Below are 14,144 nucleotides of genomic sequence, written 5' to 3'. Positions count from 1 at the left end.
CCGGATCATGTCAAAGTGCCTAGTAAATAGGCTCCATTCACTACTCTAACCCTTAGACTTGGATGGAAAGAGACTGAAGTCACACTAGTCACCCGTTAACACAAGGAAAGGCCGGGAAAATCGAGCAGTACACCATCATATTAGGTTGGGAATTCTCACCCCACGGAAGCCTGCCAAAGGACTTGCCAGGTAATGACACAATTAAATACATTAAGGCTGCACCAGGCGCTTAAACTCCGCAACCATTGCGCCACAACCCACAGCCCCATTTGAGTACAATGCTCCACTTGTGACTGGCCATACTTTTTTAAAAATGGGAGCAAACCCCGTCCGATTCTAATACGGCAATAATAGACGTTATGAAACGCCGCGCCTCACTTATTTAAATAAGATGACGTTTTTTCGTCAATTATAACTGTTACCACATTGAATCCAGTATCTTCCAGATAGGGAGATTAACACATGACATGGAATGGAAGGTTCCCCTCGCATACATCATGTGCCAATTCACCAGTTAATATGCTAAGAATCCCGTGCCACATCTGACTCATACATAAAACATGGCACTTTTGCTTTAACCTCGCTTCTAACCCTCACATTTTTAAAGTACTGCTTTCATGACAACTAGCGCTCACACAACCAGATGCGAATCAGTGTTTTTCAATCCTGCCAATGCTCACGTAGTGTACTGTTTGTTTCTCTTTTTCTTTTTAAATAATGTTTGTTTGTTATGTGGAACAGCTTAACTAGTGACCTAACAACTATATGGTCAAAATATGTGTTTGCAACAGCATCGCCTAAAGAGATTATCAATTGACACATGTACTATTATCTCTTTTTTCCACTAATACATTATAGGTACTATTGACCTTTCAAACAAGTGGCGTAATAATAACCCACTTCCAACGGCTGTTCAAATAACACCGCTCCACATTTCTAGGTCCTGAAGAAAGCCCCCAGGCCCGGCTGGGCACGACGGGGCTGAAACCTGTTGACCTCACATATGGACTTACCAGTGCGTGTGATTGGTAACACGATATAAATATGCACATCACTGCTTTTAACTTTTTTTACATCCCCATAGAATAAAAGATTTTTCCAAGAATGGCGATGTAGAAATTTTAGATTTCACTTCACTTGAGCACTTCACTTTTTAAGAGAATATTTTTGGTCTCTGGACTCTACTGTAACGTCAGTGGGTCTACCTCCGGGTGGAGGTCAGCATACCAATAGCAAACCCGATGATGATGCTGTCACGTCATGATCAGGAGGAGAACCAAGATATATACCGCCTCCAACCTGCGTGCGTGTATGAGGATTTTTTATGAAAGGTACCAAGAACCAGTGACCCCGACCATATAGGTACAAGTGGTCCATTCCTTTTTGATCTTTGCCTACTATGCTCTCGCCATTTCATGCAACACAGCACAGCAACTTTAGTTGCTGCACTGCATTTCATGACGTTTTCATATATCATGGTGTGAATGTCACGGTGAAGTGTGCTTTGCAGAGGAGAAGGTGTCTTTCTCAGTACTTGGAAAAGCTAGGTTAGGTCCATTTGAAGGATGGCTAAGGTTTCAAGATGCTTCAGTGAGGCCCTGAGAGGGGGTCATTTAGACCCTGAGGGTTGGCCTGCCTGGTCACTGGAGACTTTGCCTCTGCCCCCCAGATAGATTACTGTATGTAATTTGTAGCTGTCTATTGGCCACATGTAAAAATATTAGGAATTACCGATTTCCTAATTACAATTTTCTCTGAATCGCAATTAGGAAATCAGTATTCCTAATATAGGAAACTCATTGAGTTTCATTTAGGTTTTTTTTTGGGTCACAACTCGACCTTCCTCATGACTAATAATGAGGTAGGTGCAGTTTGCGTTTGCGCAGGTAGGTGCAGTTGGCGTTAAGCCACATTAAGTGGCTTAACACCACCTTGTAAGTAAGGCGAAGCCCCTATCGCCACAGAAATGTCATGAAAAGTGATGTTCTTGTGGCAATAAGTGCTTTTAAATATGCCCCAGAATTCTTTGTTTATTCGCTCTTTCTAGTCCCCCCAAGTATGGTGGATTGAGTAGGGAAAGTCTTTGTCAGTAGCACCACTCTATAATGACTAGGCTACCAGCATTGTAGCTTAAAGGTGGCATATGGGCCAGCATGTCATAGGTTTCCAGTGGATGAGGCAGACAAGGTTCTACCATGAGAATCTCAGTGGTTCATCAACCACGAAATGCAAAGGCCAGAGAAATGCAAGTTTGGTGAGATGGAAGTCCATTCAGTTTATGACTGAGAGTCCACTCCATCTAACTGTGGCTGACACCCTAAATATTCAGATGACCTTCAAGTATATTTAGAGGACCAGAGTTCCCTAAGCCCTCTAAGCCTGCCAGTTGGTGTTGGATTTCTCCTGTAGTGATGTAGTGCAAATTATTTCTGCCGTTATGTTGGGGGCTGTGGATGTTGGATACAAATGCTAAATCCTGCTACAATCCCTTCAGGTGGCATTGGTTGTGTAACTACAGCACTGTAGCATTGACTTGATATTGATACTGGCAGTGGCACTAACCCAGAGCCATGCTCATGATGTAAACAGGAATAAAAGGGTTCATGTTCAGCCTCTGTGCTGCATTGACTTTCATACATACAATATGTTCATGAGACACATCTTAAAGAAGGAGTCACTGGGTTGTGTATCATTGATCTTATTGATAAACACAGAACACAAAGCTATGAGTGTCAGAGAAGAAATAGGTCGGGAGGATAGATACACGGCAACCCACAGCCTTACATCTGTGTTGATGGATTGCGAGATGTCAAACTTCCAGAAGAGTGGTAAAGTGTGTATGGATTGGATGCATGGCCAGGATGTACACATTGCAAATCTTTTAGTAAACCCCTGTTTATATCATTGTCACAAGGCGCAAAGTTGATTTTACTGGCATCCTGATGATGATGATGACATGCTTTCCAGTTTTGGTGGTGCTAGAGAAGAAGAACTTTTCTAAACAGCAGGCACTGTTGGAGCCAGTATTTTAAATCAAATGTCTGATAACGTCTCCTGAAATCAGTTATAATGTGTTAATGTTTCTTATGGGTTTTACAGATCAGTTCGACAGGGGTAGCCATTATTGGTCCGGCTTTTGACGTTCCTATGCAATTTTATGTTAATATTTATATTTTTGCCTTGCTGTATAACTGTGTCGTTCTATTTTTTAATGCACTTGTATGATTTCATTTTTAAAAATTGGATTAAGCACTCATTGAAATGTCTCTTGCCTTAACTTTCTATTTCCACTTTCACGCTCATGAGCAGAATTTACTCCTCCTTCGAAAGTGGCTCATATGGCTATCTGACCTGCTGTAGCTGCAGATTCGTGCCACCTTAAGGGCTGGGAAGAACCTACTTTAATCAGAGGTGCTGGAACAATTTTCATGGTGGGGTGCTGCCATCAAAGTTACACCAACAAAGTCATAGGGATTGTGAAAACTTTAAGTGCCACACAAAGAACAAGTATAACCAATGCATTTAGTAAGATAGTGGTAAGGCTGTAGTATGTAGCTGATGCATTTCGAAGCACACTGTCACAAATATATCACTAAAGCATGGTGTGTTAACACATTGTCATTTACAAACTGCATACTTTACATTGAAATGGTCTCTAAATATGAGCAAATGAGCAGTTTTAATTATAAAATGATAGAGCACAAAAACGATAATGTGTGGAAATTGAGTTCAAGTGTGCAACATCAAGTAAAGTAACTTGATTTGTTTTCATCTTATTACCATGTTTCCATCACACTTCAGAATTAAAACATGTGCTTTATTTGTGCTTTTCCTAACTGCTGATAAATTCTGTAATATGTGTACAGTTTATTTACAGGTACTTACACTTGTTGTGTTAAAAAAATGACACCCTGCAACCTTTCCTTTCACACTCCCTGTACCAAAGCAAGATTTTTGCATAGCTCACACTTCAAATCATCTCACTTTGCAGTCATATAAGTAATCACCAATATCCATGTTAAAAATATATGCAGCAATTTGTTAGATGACATATAGCCTGACATTTGACATGTGTCATTGTAGAATTGAAAAATGTTACAAGATAAATACAAAATGTAATGGTACATTAACTGCTCATTCGCATTCTGAACTTCAGCATGGTTATTTTGGGGGTAACTCAGTAAGATGAATGCACACCTGCAGTTATAGCGGCCAATCATAAACTTTGAAAAAGATAATGAGCCTGACATGGATTCCTATGGGTATAATTCACTTGTTTATTGACTTATGTTGCAGCCAGTTGCTGGTTTGGCTGGTTTTTGTGGAGTATGCAGTAAACAAGGAAGAGAATCCCAGAATCAACTAGGCTGCGAAATGAAAAGTCAAGGCTTTGAAAAATAACTTAATGAATGAGCTGTGAGCATATTGTGTATGTTATCTAAGGGGTGTGGCACAACAGTTTCTGACCCACAGTTTCTCCGTACCTTTATTTCATATCCAAACTAAGATTTATTCAAATTTATGATTACCACTATTTTGAAATGAAAACAAACAGACAGTTAAGTATATTAGGGTTAGTGTTTATCTATCAGGGAGGATCAAATTATGCAGTAAAACAATTCAAATCATACAGCACATTCCTATGAGTATTATTTTCATCCATTTAAGGTGGACACAATATTTTTGGGGAATTTAAATGTTCTAAAAATATGTGACAAATTCAATAAAGCCATAATTATGTGATAACCACAAAATAGCCTAAAACATTAACCCTCATCACTGCCAATTGTTGTATTTACAATTCATTCTAGAAAGGTAAACAATGTCTGGAAATGCTAATGCTAACCAGTGCCCATTGTTAACTGCACTTGGGGAAAATAAGCATATTCAAGTTAACTCCCCAAAATAAACTAAAAACAGAAAAAATACAGAAGAGATGCCACATATATTATGGTCCAGTACTGGCATCTCAGAGTTTGGTTGACATTTATGAATTACTTGGCCTTCAGTCTTGTAGAGTATGATGTTACCAGAACTACTCAATGGAAATGAAGATCCATATTACACACAGAAATTAAGGTATCATGTGTTTTTCACTGATTTGTCTAGCGGGCGCCAATAAAAGTAAAAATACCGAAACTTTGATTTCTTATGTTAGCTTTCATAGGAAACTTTGCTCTCTGACAGAGAAAATTGCTGAATGAAATTGCACCAAATTTGGCAGAAACTTCAAACTTTACTCATAAAGTGTGCTTTTGTTTTTTGGTGTAAATCTGCTCAGCCCTTTTTGATAAATTCACATCTAAAGAGGAGCTTGTGTTGGGCTTGAAAGGGCTTAAAGGATAGGTTTTATCGGGACAATGGGTCCTGTGGGAGTCCCTTGGTACAAAAAATTAAACAAAAAGGGACATCTGATTGGCATAGGAAGCTTTTTCTCCTGTTGGCCATTTCAGTACAGCGGGGCAGGTATCACGGTACAGAGCAATTTGATTAGCTGTCTGCAACCAAGAAGAATATGCAGTGACCACCATAACCAGATTGGGAGACTGGTCCCATTGTCCTGAAAATGTTTAAAAAATGTTTAAAAAATAAGGTGTAGGTATACAGATTAGAGGCACCCCCACCTCCAAGCACTTGTGGAGGGGGCCCAGAGGGACCACCCTCTCAGGCCCATGTTTATTTTGTTCTTTCTTGCTGAGGATAAGGAAGTGTTCCAGTAAGACCCAGCGCAACCCTCTCATGAGGAACTACGGTACCCCAGTGGGTGGTGCTGTTCAAACTTCACATCCAATGGTTCTACAGTGCCTTCCAAGGTTCCTCTTGGCACCCGTGGGGGGTAGGCTGCCCAAAGGGGGTTGGCCACAGGGCCTCATCTCAAGCCAGGCCCTTTAGCAAAACCCTTGTTTCGCACAGCTGTGATGTCATTTTAGTTGTCATCAGTAATGTCATCAATGACATCATTTAACATGCCATGAGTGATATAATATGTGAGGCCATAAGCAGTGCAAGATGGGGGTGCAAAATATAGCTAGCTAAGCAAATTATTACTGGTGATTTTCAGTGTTTGTTCAGTTTTCAACATTTTAACATCTAACAATAACATCACCCAAACCTTTGTTTTTTCCAGTGAACCTATATTTTTGTGTGAGTGTGTGTGTATGGTGGCAGGGCGCTGGTTGGGACCACTGGGGTATTAAGGCTTCCTCCTCAGTCCCCAACAGTGCAAATTGGGTGTCCTGGGTAAGCTCCAGTGTTTAGAGAAAACAATGGTTCTATTGTAGCCAAAATGGTCCAAAGGAGAGACGCTAGAATTTGCGTCAGGGATGAGAGCAGACGGTCTGATTTACGGGATAGGCAATTAATGCTAGAGGAAGCAATGAAGTATATACGCAGGGATAAGATTAAATTCAAATAAACTATGTGATGTTTTTTTTAACAAAACATAGTTCAGGAGCTCACATAAAAAAGTGACAATAAGCGTGATGTGAAAAGTGAGGGTGACTTTTTTCAAATATATACATCGCATTGACAACCCACAGGGAAACTCCTCAAGAACAGTTTATACAAAATGGAAGGAGTTCATATTGTAGGGGGTCAATGGCGTTTTGATCTCAGTGACTAGAGATCATCTTCAGGACATAGCATATGTGAGCAAGCTGAATTCATGAAAGCAGAAGCAAGCCGGTAAAAAAGTATGGTGAAGACACAGTTTAAGGTGTTCAGTTGGCCAAAAGGTAGGCGAGCAGTGGTTGAAGGAAAAAATATTCTTAAAACAAGAGCTTTAAAATTCCAAACACATACCAAAATGCTATTACAAATAGTATCATTCTGTCTACATAACAACATTTTACTTTTTGCAGGGGAATTGTATCTACAGACACACGGGACCGCAATGTGCTTCACCCCCAGTTATGCAAATTTATTCATGGGCTGGTGAGAGAAGCATGTGGCCTGGGAGGAAGACCACGAAATTTGGCTGGAGAAGATAGCTCTGTGGACCAGGTACATAGACAACCTGTTTAAAATGTGGAGGGGGTACCCGTGGAGAGGCAGAAGACTATGTGAGGATCTTGAATGATAATGAATTCAATCTTAAATTTATGAGCAACATCAGTGAGAGGAAGGTTGCTTTCTTAGATCTTCTAGTCTTCGTTGCTGATCATAAACTGTGTACAAAGCTCTATCGCAAACCCACGGCAGGGAAGACAGTTTTACATTATTGGAGCCAGCATCCCCGAAATTTAATTAACAGCATACCGTACGGAGAGTTGCTGAGACTCAAATGCAACTCTTCCCGCCCAGATGACTATCAGGAAAACTGCTAAAGAGTCCCTGAAGAGATTTGCCAATCGGGGCTACAGAAGTAAGGTATTGCAGGAAGTGGTGGAAAAGATCAGCTGCAAGGATAGACAGGAGCTACTAACGTGCAGGCACTCTAGCAGCAAGGAAACCAAGGGCGATCAATCAAAAGTGAGGTTGATTATGACCTTCTTGGCAGAGGCACAGAAGATCAGAGACCTAATTCAGAAAAACTGGAATATCCTTCAAACGGATGGCGTCATTGGGAAATTAATTCCGAATAGACCAGATATCACATTTAGGAAGAGCACTTCTCTGAAGGATATCCTAGTGCTAAGCCATTTTCAGGATAGACCCCACATGAAGCCCATGATTACAGGGTTTTTCCCTTGCACAACATGCAAGGCATGTAAAAACGGCAAATAGGAGAAAGACTATGCAGTGCTGGGGGAAAAGGAGAGGAGGCCCATCAACAAGCTGTTGAATTATAACTCCAACTTCGTGGTGTACTGCTTAGCCTGCCCTTGTGGGCTGCAGTACATCTGGAGTACGGTACTGCGACATTGTAATGTACCTTTAAGCTGTAGAGAATATCTTGTTAGCGTCGTTCCATGTGGAACGTTTGTCTATGAATGCATATGAAAATTCCATCAAATGGCAGTTGTATCTGGGCGGTCGATGGCTGAGGTGAATAAACCCTGCTTACCTGTTTCTCTTGTGTGATCGTGTCTTCTTCCTCCCCTGAAGACACTACATTTTATTGGCAACGAGTATGGTATTTTCATATGCATTCATAGACAAAATGAAGACACTACAGGTACATCTGGCGAAAAAGGGCAATCTTGCACACAAAAGGGCAATTACCAACAGGGACAAAACATATCCTGTGGCAAGGCACTTTTCAAGAATGCATGAAGCCAGGAGCGACAGATTAACGTACTACTGCATTGATCAAATTCCAGTAGTAGAGAGTGGAGGAGACAGAGTCAAACTCCGTAGATAGCTAGAGGCCAAACTCATAGTAGACCTTCGTACAAGGGTACCATGGGGGTTAAATCAGGAAGAGAAACTGTGGTTCTTTATTGGATAGGGAGACTTGTATTAAACCAGAGTTAAAGTATACTGAACCACCCTGAGAAGGTAGTAAGACTGTAAGAGTAGAATCAGGGGCCATAGGTGTAATATCATAGGGGAGTCCACGACGGGCAAAGTAGGCTCATACAGAGCTTGATTGATGTTCTTATACAGCAATGAAATGAAAGTAGGGAAAGCCCAAGTGAATATGAGTAAATATTAATGAACTGTTCATCCATTGCAAGGGGCGATATTGATTTATCTATAATGGTATTAATGAATTTCATGTCAAACCAACTGTTCTCTCATCAATGATATTATTTGTGTGATGATTTGCCTTTTTCTTATCCATTGGTGAGCACGAGAAAGTCATGGACATAGTCCCCATAGAATGAACCTGTATAGTGTTAAGATGGCCGACACCTTTCTGAACATAAGACTGATTTGATAAGTCCCCTTTTTGTATGTTTTTTAGTTCCTGCCGGTAACCAATGAAAGCATTTGTGGATAATTAGTGTTTTTAGGCAGGGAATAACTGACATTTGCGAAGGCCAGGAGGCTGAAACGTGTTTGTCAGTTGATCATGTTTGCTTGAAACTATTAAATAAATCACCTTTAATTATGGCCAGAGTGTGCAGCATCTTTGAACTGTGTCTTGTGAGATTACGCGAGTTTCGTCCTCGTGGCTGTGGCACCCCCTGTGTTGAGAGCGGGAAAACTGACGAGCACTGTGGTAAAAAAAATAATTATATATATATTCACTGAAAAAAACATAGGTTTCAGGCCTGATATAGTTAGGAATTAGCATTTAAAAAACCTTTGAAATTCACAGAAAAAAACAATTGGTTTTAGGGGTGTTATAGTTAGCTGGACATTTCACTCGAACAAAACCATTGAAATTCCTCCGATATAGTTAGTTGTACTAACTACATCTCGCGCTCCCGCAATCCACTGCTGATGATGTCACATATTACATCATTCATGACATGGTCAGTGACATCACCGATGACATCTCAAATGACATCACTGATGACATCACTGATGACATCATCCAGTGAATGCGGTTTGGTTCATTATTTAAATATGTATTCTATATATATAGCAATTTGAAAAATGAGTGTGTATATATATATATATATATATATATATTAATTTCTGGATGGAGCATTTAGTAGCAGTGTGATTGACTATTTACTTGACTAATTTATAGTGTCTCACTAAATATATTGGATAGTGACTAAACTGTGTGAATATCTGTATCACTTTGTCAGTTGTTGTGTAAACTGCTGCACCAGTTGGTTAGTAGCTACGGGAAAATCTATATTAGTTATAGATTAGTTAACTGAGTATTTGTATGGGAGAGTGAATGTGTGTGTGGTTCGGTGGGGGGTGTGTGACAGCCCAAAGATGTGTGAATAGTTGATTCAGTAGGAATATGAAGTTAAAACTACATGTTATAGCAGTTGTTTGGGTGAGTCAATATCTTTATGGGTGTGGTGATGAACCAATATATGTCTCAATGGTACTTGTCCAACAAACTAGAAAAATAAAAGCCAGTGTATGTGTCAGTTGTTGTATATAAATAAGTATACATAAGACTCAGTGATTGTATGAGTGACTGTATGGATAACTGTATACTTCTAATAGTGTTTTTATAACACACTAAGTATGAGTTATTATCTATATGAATAGATGAAGTGGTGTTTTTATAAGTGATTAGCTAAGTAAAAGTAAGTATGATCCATTGTTTGCATAAGTGAGTAGGAGGACTTCATAAGTGATTAGGATGTGTGCTGGTGTGTAATGTCGATATAGGTGTATAAGTATATTTGATAGTGTTCTATTGTTCATTGACAGCATGTATGAGTGAATCTATAGGTAAGTGATTAGATGTGTGTATAGAGCTACGAATTACTGAGTGGGTGTTTAAAAACTTGTATTAGTGTGTCACTGGTTTTAAATGTGGCACTCTGTATTTTACAGTGAGTGATGAAAGGTTATACTAGTGTATGATGAGGTGTATCTGATTGTCACGTGGATGATGTCATCAGTGATGTCATTTTAGATGTCATCAGTGATGTCACTGATCATGTCATAAATGATGTAATATGTGACATCATCAGCAGTGGATTGTGGGTGCGCGAGATGTAGATAGTACAACTAACTATATTGGAGGAATTTCAATGATTTTGTTTGAGTGAAATGTCCAGCTAACTATAACACCCCTAAAAGCTATTGTTTTTTCAGTGAATTTCTAAGGTTTTTTAATAGCTAAATTCTAACTATATCAGGCCTGAAACTAATGTTTTTTTCTGTGAATTTGAAAGGTTTTTTAAATGCTAATTCCTAACTATATCAGGCCTGAAACCTATGGTTTTTTCAGTGAATTTCAAAGGTTTTGTAAATGACAATTTTTAATGCATTAATTGTTATACTGTTATTTTTTATACTGATTTACTACATTTTTTAAATTATTTACTTTTAGATATTTTTTTTTAAATTACATTATAATTACATTATGCATTACATTACAAAATATACTTTCTCAGAATGAATTACTTTAATTTACATAATTTGCAAATAGGCAATAGACTTTTAAGTACAGTAGTTACAGTTGTTGCAATGGGCAACACAATGCAACATTGAGCTCAATGTGAATTTCTAGTCAAATGCAATTAGTTACTTTATGGATTACTTTTCTAACCACAGGACTGGATCCTAGATTCAGTCCTTGGACCTCTCCTGTAAACAGTTGAGTAAAAGCGGACCTCTGCTCGACATACCTGTGGTGGGGCTGTGCCTACAGCGTCGCTGGTCCTTGCATGGTTCCTGGTAGCCTGTACTCTTTTACCGGCCCCGGACTACAACTCCCTACTGCCCTAGCGGCGGACCCGGAACACGCCGGACTTCGTTTCGCGCCTGGAGGCGCTTAAATTCCTGCTGTGCCCCTGACAGAGCGGGCGGACCTCTGCTCGACATACCTGTGGTGGGGCTGTGCCTACAGCGTCGCTGGTCCTTGCATGGTTCCTGGTAGCCTGTACTCTTTTACCGGCCCCGGACTACAACTCCCTACTGCCCTAGCGGCGGACCCGGAACACGCCGGACTTCGTTTCGCGCCTGGAGGCGCTTAAATTCCTGCTGTGCCCCTGACAGAGCGGGCGGACCTCTGCTCGACATACCTGTGGTGGGGCTGTGCCTACAGCGTCGCTGGTCCTTGCATGGTTCCTGGTAGCCTGTACTCTTTTACCGGCCCCGGACTACAACTCCCTACTGCCCTAGTGGCGGACCCGGAACACGCCGGACTTCGTTTCGCGCCTGGAGGCGCTTAAATTCCTGCTGTGCCCCTGACAGAGCGGGCGGACCTCTGCTCGACATACCTGTGGTGGGGCTGTGCCTACAGCGTCGCTGGTCCTTGCATGGTTCCTGGTAGCCTGTACTCTTTTACCGGCCCCGGACTACAACTCCCTACTGCCCTAGCGGCGGACCCGGAACACGCCGGACTTCGTTTCGCGCCTGGAGGCGCTTAAATTCCTGCTGTGCCCCTGACAGAGCGGGCGGACCTCTGCTCGACATACCTGTGGTGGGGCTGTGCCTACAGCGTCGCTGGTCCTTGCATGGTTCCTGGTAGCCTGTACTCTTTTACCGGCCCCGGACTACAACTCCCTACTGCCCTAGCGGCGGACCCGGAACACGCCGGACTTCGTTTCGCGCCTGGAGGCGCTTAAATTCCTGCTGTGCCCCTGACAGAGCGGGCGGACCTCTGCTCGACATACCTGTGGTGGGGCTGTGCCTACAGCGTCGCTGGTCCTTGCATGGTTCCTGGTAGCCTGTACTCTTTTACCGGCCCCGGACTACAACTCCCTACTGCCCTAGCGGCGGACCCGGAACACGCCGGACTTCGTTTCGCGCCTGGAGGCGCTTAAATTCCTGCTGTGCCCCTGACAGAGCGGGCGGACCTCTGCTCGACATACCTGTGGTGGGGCTGTGCCTACAGCGTCGCTGGTCCTTGCATGGTTCCTGGTAGCCTGTACTCTTTTACCGGCCCCGGACTACAACTCCCTACTGCCCTAGCGGCGGACCCGGAACACGCCGGACTTCGTTTCGCGCCTGGAGGCGCTTAAATTCCTGCTGTGCCCCTGACAGAGCGGGCGGACCTCTGCTCGACATACCTGTGGTGGGGCTGTGCCTACAGCGTCGCTGGTCCTTGCATGGTTCCTGGTAGCCTGTACTCTTTTACCGGCCCCGGACTACAACTCCCTACTGCCCTAGCGGCGGACCCGGAACACGCCGGACTTCGTTTCGCGCCTGGAGGCGCTTAAATTCCTGCTGTGCCCCTGACAGAGCGGGCGGACCTCTGCTCGACATACCTGTGGTGGGGCTGTGCCTACAGCGTCGCTGGTCCTTGCATGGTTCCTGGTAGCCTGTACTCTTTTACCGGCCCCGGACTACAACTCCCTACTGCCCTAGCGGCGGACCCGGAACACGCCGGACTTCGTTTCGCGCCTGGAGGCGCTTAAATTCCTGCTGTGCCCCTGACAGAGCGGGCGGACCTCTGCTCGACATACCTGTGGTGGGGCTGTGCCTACAGCGTCGCTGGTCCTTGCATGGTTCCTGGTAGCCTGTACTCTTTTACCGGCCCCGGACTACAACTCCCTACTGCCCTAGCGGCGGACCCGGAACACGCCGGACTTCGTTTCGCGCCTGGAGGCGCTTAAATTCCTGCTGTGCCCCTGACAGAGCGGGCGGACCTCTGCTCGACATACCTGTGGTGGGGCTGTGCCTACAGCGTCGCTGGTCCTTGCATGGTTCCTGGTAGCCTGTACTCTTTTACCGGCCCCGGACTACAACTCCCTACTGCCCTAGCGGCGGACCCGGAACACGCCGGACTTCGTTTCGCGCCTGGAGGCGCTTAAATTCCTGCTGTGCCCCCGCATCACGGGTCCGCGCGCGGGTCGGCGCCGGGAGAAGCCCGGGACAAGGGCGGGACAGTCTGTGACAGTCCGGGACAGGAGCGGGTAGGAGTGGGTTACTATCTTTGAGTAATCGCTGGTTAACATATGTACGCAGTTAATTAGTGTGCCAGTTTGTGTTTATTGTTATTGTATGTGCACCAGTCAATATTCATAATGCCCAAAGCTAAACCAGCAGCTGCGTCGTCCACTATGGATAATTATTTAGTAAAAATGGTGGACAAAATTAACCAGGAAAGGAGAAAGTCCCTAGGTCGACCGGGCCCACCTAGTTTAAGCCATTGTCCTCCTACCGAGTCAGCTTCTCAGCCATCCTCCCCCCTAAATGTTAGTGTCCAAACGAATTTATCAAATAGCCCCAATTTGGGTGATCTCAATGATTCTATAAATGAGAATACAGATACTACCACGCCCACAGTTGAATTAACATCAGCCGTGGATCTGTCTCTAGACCCAACCCCAAATGCGCAGGCCCCTAGGACACAAAGATCATTACGTTCTTGTAGAACTAACAGTAAAACCAATCAGCCCAAACGAGGGGGGAATCGCCCCGTGAAAAGAACTGATCCCTCAACGTCTAATATCCAGCATGACCTAACTAAGTCACAGGAAGGGTCCACGATCAGTTTGGATAAGGGGCAACTAGACTTTTTGCTGAACGCTCTAGAGGCTAAGCTTGACCTCCTTGTTAAACCCCTACTGACTAAACTCGCTACAATCACTAATGAAGTAGCTAGACTGGGTGGTTTAGTGGATACCCTTATAAGCTCAGTAAATACCATTAAGGCTGTATCTGTAGTT

General features: G+C 43.2%; 1 long non-coding RNA gene across 1 annotated transcript in view; it reads left to right on the top strand.

The window, feature by feature from the left end:
- Positions 1–14,144, top strand: part of LOC146822691 (uncharacterized) — a 179,523-nt gene that overhangs the window by 50,267 nt on the left and 115,112 nt on the right. The window contains exon 4 of the long non-coding RNA XR_014961823.1: positions 6,861–7,002. This is a non-coding gene — a long non-coding RNA (uncharacterized LOC146822691). The remainder of the gene's footprint in view (positions 1–6,860; positions 7,003–14,144) is intronic.

The sequence above is a fragment of the Triturus cristatus genome, chromosome 5_2, assembly GCF_964204655.1.
Source record: "Triturus cristatus chromosome 5_2, aTriCri1.1, whole genome shotgun sequence".
Lineage (NCBI taxonomy): Eukaryota > Metazoa > Chordata > Amphibia > Caudata > Salamandridae > Triturus > Triturus cristatus.
The sequence above is the reverse complement of the archived record's forward strand: the minus strand, read 5'-3'. Positions and strand labels throughout refer to the sequence as shown.